At 26.3% G+C, this 7,186-nt stretch overlaps 1 pseudogene; it reads right to left on the reverse strand.

The window, feature by feature from the left end:
* Positions 1 to 2,692: 2,692 nt before the first annotated feature.
* Positions 2,693 to 7,186, reverse strand: part of LOC117180120 — a 13,806-nt pseudogene continuing 9,312 nt past the window's right edge.

Consider the following 7,186-nt stretch of genomic DNA (forward strand, 5'->3'; position numbering starts at 1 on the left):
TAATGATAAAAAATCATTTTTGCAATACGAAAACATCCTAATTCAATTGTAGTTATTAAAGCCGTATTTGTATTTCTATTTATTAAAGATTAAAGACTTGTTAGTCGGAATTTTTAATCCGGCGAACTATCTTTCTTTTGGGTTTCCTTTTAAACTGTACATACGTATTCTGATCATTTTTAGTATAAAAGACCACAGAAAAAAGGAGAAGTTGATATCCAGAAGATAATATGAATCTCATAAATTTAATTAAAAATTATTAAAATTTTCTGATTTTAACTTTATTAAATGTTTTTTTATTCCAAGGAACTAATAATATTTAGTACAGGCATAATTTATGCTCATATGGAAAAATTTTACTTTTTTTAAATAATAACGTGGAAATTTTGAAAAAATACGAAAATTGTAAAAATTTATGGTAAATTAAAAAACTTAGCGAAAAATTTGGAATTTTCTGAAATTTTGGAAAATGGTCAATTTAAAAATCAAAGAAATATTGCATTTTTTTAAAATTTCTATCATTTTTAAAATTGTTAAGTGAGTAAAAATCTTATACACTTTATAATGTTTTGAAATTTATAAATTTTTGAATGGCACTTTTAGAAATTGTAGAAATTTGGTAAATTTATGGTGAATTTATAAATGACTAACAAATTGGAGAATTTGATATAATTTCTGAAATTTTCCAGATTTTTGAAATATTTCAAATTTTTCAAATTTTAGAATTTATAAATTTTGTAACATGTTTTAATTAAAAATTTTTTCATATTTACAGAACATCTGAATCTCCAAAATGTTTCTTTAATTTTATTTATATTTTTAAATGAGATTTGGAAATTTAAAAAAATTTTCGATATTTTGTAAATTCAAGGTAAATTTATAAATTACCAAATTTTTGAATGGTTTGAAATTTGTTCATTCTTGAAATTTTTTAACGTTACGGAACATCTGAGTATCTAAAATTTTCCTGAAGTTTCATTTTTATTTTAATATGAATTTAGGAAATTTATGTTCAATTTAAAAAACAAACAGATTTTTAAAAGTTTTGAAATGTTGAACATTTTAGAATCTTTAACATTGTTAGAAAGTTTTTAAATTTTGAAATTTACGGAAATACAGAGCATCCAACATTTTATCGAAATGTCATTTTTATTTTTACATACACTTAGGGCATTTGCGAAACTGTCAGACGTTTTGCAAATTTATTGATTACCGACAATTAGGAAAATTTGATGTAATTTCTGAAAATTTTCGATTTTTTCGTTTTTTGAAATGTTGAAATTTTTTGAATTTATGTTAGATTTAAAAATTAAACAATTTTGGAATTGTTTGCAATTTTATCGTATTTTGAAATTTCTTAAATAATTTAAAATCTTATATATTTTTGAAATTTTTTATTAAAATTCTGTTGAGGTTATTCAAAAATGTTCAAATGTTCAAAACTTAAAAATTTCTAAATGGTTTAAATTGTAAAAAGCTTAGAACATTTGAAAATTTTATAAAGTTTTTAAAATTTTGAAATTACATAAAATTCAGAGTATCTAAACTTGTGTTGAAATGTCATTTTTAATTCAATATAAATTAAAAAAATTGTATTAAGTATTAGAAACTAAAAACTAATTGAAATTGAATTTGAAAAAATTGAAAATTTGTAAATGTTTTAAAATGTTTTGATTTTTTAAACTTTCAAACTTTCAAGACATTTTGTAAACTTACGGAACATATTAGTATACCACATTTTACTGAAATTTAATTTTAATTTTTATACAAATTTAGGAAATTTTGTAAAATCTTCGGAATGCGGTAAATTTATGGTAAATTTATCAATTACCAACAATTTCGAACATTTTTCGTTTGTTATGAAATTTAGATAATTTATCAGATTTTTGAAATGCAGAAAATTTTCGAAAGTTAAGAAAATATAAAAAATTTTTAAATGGTTTGAAATTAAAAAAACCTTTGTAATTTTTAAATCATTAGAAATGCTTAATGTTTGCGGAACATCTGAGTTTGAATTAAGGAAATTTTTGAAATACCAGAAATTTTAGAAATTTATAGTAAATTTATAAATTACCAACAATTTGGAAAATGTCACGTAATTTCTGAAATTTTTCAGTTTTTGGAAATATCACAAATTTTCAAAAGTTTGAAAATTTTCAGAATGCATAAATGTTTTAATTTTTTAAACTTGCTAAATTTTGAGAAATTTTTGGAGATTACGGAACATCTGATCTTAGTATCTAAAATTTTTCTGAAATTTAATTTTTCTTTTAATACCAATTAGTAATTTTTTCTGAATTTTGTAACTTTAAGGTAAATTTATAAATTACAAACAATTAAAAAAAATTTACTTAAGTTCTGAAATTTTTCAGATTTTTGAAATGTTGCAAATTTTTAAAAGTTTAAAAAATATATGAGTTTTTAATGTTCTGAATTTTTTTAACTTTTAGAATCTTGTTTGAAGTTTACGGAACATCTAAGTATCCAAAATTGACCTGACATTTTATTTTTAATACAATATGAGTTTAGGAAATTTAGAAAAATCAATAAAATTTTGGATATTTATGTTGAATTTATAAATGACCAAGTATTTGGAAAATTTTACGTAATTTCAGAAATACTGATCATTTTTGTGATTTTTTAAATTTCGAAAATTTAAAAAAAAAACGGCCAAGTTTTTAAAAATTATTGAAGTGTACGGAAAGTTTCAGTGTCCAAGAATGTCTGGAAATTTTATATTTATTTTAAACTGAATTTATAAATTTTGTTGAAATCTATGGTAAATTAATGAATTATCAAAAAAAATTTAAATTCTTGAAATGTAAGGTATTTTGGAATTTTGGAAATTAAAGGAAAATTTATAGTCTGATTTTTCAATGTTATCAACTGATGGCTTGACGATCACTTTCTTGGGTACAAAATGTGAGCTCATGAACTTTTAATTTTCATTATTTACCTCTGACGTCACCGTGCTTGAAAATTACTGTTTTAAACCCACCCAAATTGTTAGTTTGACCCCTCCTTTTTTCGAGTGGCTTTCAATAAAATAATTTCGAGTGTCGCCACAACATCCTGAAGGCACGAAGTCTTCATCCGAAAACGCATTTTAAAAAAAGAAATTTGCTTTACTTTCAGTAGAAATTACATTTCCGTGTTTTCCTCCGCCTCTTCGTCAACTTCCGGTAGGGTGTAAACTGCCGGCAAATGACTCGTGTGATCTTCAAGTTTGAGGATCGGCTTGCAGTTTCTGGTAACATCGACCTGATTATATGAATCCTTCAGTATATTTATTTCGTTTTCATGGGCGAAGATACTGATTGGCGGTTCGCCGCAAAGGCTCTCCTCCGTGACGTTTCTATGGCACAAATTGCTGGTCGGAAATTGTCACGACGTGAGGGCAAAGGGATCGGTCGACGTGAGCTCGTCGACACTGGGACTGGTCTTGACTGGTTCTTGCTTCTCGTTCTGATGGTTCAATCGATGGACGATTTCATCATGCAGAATGTTGAAACACATTGCTGTCAGAGCCATTCCAGACATTATGTAACAGGAACAGAACCAGATGGTTATGTTCTTCGACTCGTGAATGTTGTAGTGCGGATAGGAACCGGGTACCATGTCGCCAAACCCGATTGTGCTTAAGCTCATAAAGCAGAAGTAACTCGCATCTGGAACAATCGTTAATACATTAGTGGCCGTTAAAAAACATACACGAAAACTAATCGCTATTATTGTAAAGAAATTTCAGGAAGTTTCTGCAATCGAGAGAATGCAATAAAAAGAATGTTTTATTATTTTCCGAATGTTGGAAATGTGAGGTGGAGTAGTGGTCGTGCGGTAGAGTAGTGACCGTGCGGTAGGACACGACGGTGTAGCGGTCGCGCGGTGACTGACGGTATTGTTCTGATCTTAGTCTCTTCTTAGTAACATTGCTAGTTTGAATAGGCGAGTGAAAGGATCCTGACCTTCGAGGAATAACCTGCTCAGGCGAGGACGTAAAAATAAAGTAAGTTTAAAATAGGTGAGACGAGAAGCTCGGACAGCACCTATATCACCTTCGCCTGCTTCCCTTCCTCTGCCCTCACTTCCCCTACCCTGCTCACTATCATTACTAATCATCTCTACTCCTCACTTCCTCTACTCCCCCTACCTAATTTCCTTTCACTTAAGCTACTTTCTCACCCATAATTATCTCTCACACCCCCTCGCTGTCCCTCATTCCTCCTACTTTACCTACTTCGCCTAATTCTACTCCCCTCATTTTCCCTATTTTACCTACTGTACCATCTTTTCTCCCCTCATTTTCCTAAATTGAAGTTCTCATCTATTGTTTCACATACTTCTTCTGCCTCTATTTCCCCTCATTCTCCCTACTTTTCATACTTCCTATCCACTCATTTTCCCTCACCCTCCTAATTTACATACTTTCTCGCCACTCATTTTCCCTCACCCCCCTAATTTACATACTTTCTCTGCACTCATTTCCCTTATTTCATATAATTTTCCAGCCATGATGTCCCTTATATTCACATACATCTCCTCTCTTGATTTTTATTTGAATCCCCTTACTCCTTCCTAAATTTCCCCTAAGTTTCCCTACTTCACTTCATCTAATTTCCTCTGATTTTCCTCTCACATTTCCTCTAAATTACGTCCACTATTTCCCTTAATTTTTCTTCATTTTTTCTACTCCCCCTACCATAATTTCTACATGCTTCATTCACTTCCCCTCCTTTGGAAAAAGTAACACCAACGGACGGATGGACACTCGGTCACAAATATAAGGTAAGTTAGGGGGAGTAATAAAATAACTTTTTGAAATATTTTAAGATTTTTAAGATGTTTAAAGAGAATACACATTTTTTTCTAAGATTTTTAGGTTAACATTTAGGTGATTTTTATTTTAAAAAACGAGTTTGAAAAGAAGAGTGGAAAATATTTCCAAACATGGAAAATGATTTTTCTAGAATTATGAAAGAGAATTTAGGAAATTTTAAAGCCAAATTTTTCAATTTTGCTAGGTTACAAAAATTTAGGACAAAAATTCGTCCATTGAAGAGATTAGAAAATTTTTCTTGAGGTGCGTTTTTTGTTAAACACATTTTTTAATTTTTCAGTATTCTAAACAAAAATCAGGAAAAATTTAAATGACTGATGAAAAATCGAAACAATCCATTGAAAATTAAAAATAATATTTTATTTTTAAATAATTGAAAATTCAAATGATTTCCAAAATTTTCGAAAAAGAATCTGGAAAATTGTCAAGCAATTTCTTAAAATTTATATGATTAAAAAAATAGAACAATTAGAGAATATTTTGATGCATCAAACATATTTTAATGTATAACAAAAATTAAGGAAAAATTCAAAAATAAATTAAAAACTGAAAACAATTTTTTTTTAATTTAGAATAAAACATATATTTTTTAAGGTTAGGAAATAATTAATTTTTATTTTTTTAGGGATTTTAAAAGATTTGAAAAATTTCAGATCCTGGGAAAAAATAATCTGAAGAGAATATTTCAAAAATTTCCAAATATTTTCAGATTTCCGAAAATGTCAATAAGAATCTGGACGATTCTAAGGCAGTTTTTTTAAATTTTACATACATTTTTGTACATTTCGAAAAAAAATATTAAAAGGTTTTTCAAAATTTTGAAAGGCTCGAAGAGGATAACAAAATTGTCTTAAGATTTCTAGGAAAATTTAAAATGATTTTTATTTTGAAAAATTTATTTTAAGAAAATATTTTTAAATAATTAAAAACATTTCAAAAGATATCCAAAATTAAAAAAAAAAAAGCTCCAAGATGTTAAGACAATGTTTTGATTTTGCAGCATTTTAAACAAATTTGGAGAAAAATGCGAATAATTTTGAATATTTTGTATTTTCAAGCTTAGACACAATTTAAAAAAGAATTTAAGAATTTTGAGAAGGTTTAAAAATATTAAAAAAAAACTGTAGATTTTTCAACATTTCAGAATAAAATTTTGAAGCCTTTCAAGGATTTTGAAAGGTTTACCGATGATACAATTTTTTTCTTAAGATTCGCTGGAATATATTAGAGAATTTTTTATTTAAATAGAATAATTCTATAAGAAAAGTTGAAAAAAAATTCGATAATTTCAAAAAATTTCTAAAAATGTGACTAATTAAAAATCCCGAAATATAAAATATTCAAATTCCAAAATTCCTGAAATTGTAAAATTGCCTCAACCTTGTCTACATGATTAAAAACTTTTAAAAATAATAAACAAACAGTGAAATAAAGAATATTTTCATCAACAAAAACTAATTGATTTGATTTATTTTCTTTTATTATTTGAAAATTGTTTAATTCTTTAATTTCAGAAATTTCATAATTAGGGAATTTTCCTACGTTCGCAATTTTACAATTTCTTCTATTTTATAATTTTGAAAAAAAATTCTTGATGATTTGAAGGCAATTTTTTCCATTTTGAAAGATTATTCAAAATCTTAAGAGTAATCTCACTTTGTTTAAAAGATATATTTTGGTATAAATGTGTATTTCTTGGTAAAAATTGAAATTGCCTGATTGAAAATTAAACAAATTGGTAAAAATTGTAAGTATTTTGGTAAAAATTTATTTATTTTATTAGTTTAATATTCATATCTTTGGTTGAAAATAAGCCATTTTGTTGAAAATTCGTTCTTAGATAGAAAGGAATTGTTGTTTAAATTTAATATTTAACAATCCCATTTTTTTGTCGAAAAGTGATAGTTTTTAGTTGAAAATGCAAGCATTTTGATGATTCTTTGATATTTATAAAACAATAATACTTTTATTAATAATTGTTTAATCTTAAAGCCACTCATATTTAAATATTGTTTAATTTGCAATTTAGTTATTTAAGCATTGTTTAATTTTAATCTTCAGAATTTGCAACCCTTTTAATTTGATATTATTCACTCTTGAATTTTAATAACTTAAACTGCTGTTCTGAAAACTCTTCGATTGTGAAATAATTAGTTTTTGAAAATAATTGAATTAAAAATATATATATCGACAATTAAGGCTTTCAGCGAAATTTAGCAACGGCAACACTATGATTAAATTATAAATTTCTACTTCAAATTATTCAAAAAATAAGTGTCACAAATGAAAATGGTAGAATTTCTGAAGATTTACAAAAAAAATGAAATAAGTAAACAATTGAAGATGGAG

The sequence above is a fragment of the Belonocnema kinseyi genome, chromosome 9 (genome assembly GCF_010883055.1).
Source record: "Belonocnema kinseyi isolate 2016_QV_RU_SX_M_011 chromosome 9, B_treatae_v1, whole genome shotgun sequence".
Taxonomy (NCBI): Eukaryota; Metazoa; Arthropoda; class Insecta; order Hymenoptera; family Cynipidae; genus Belonocnema; species Belonocnema kinseyi.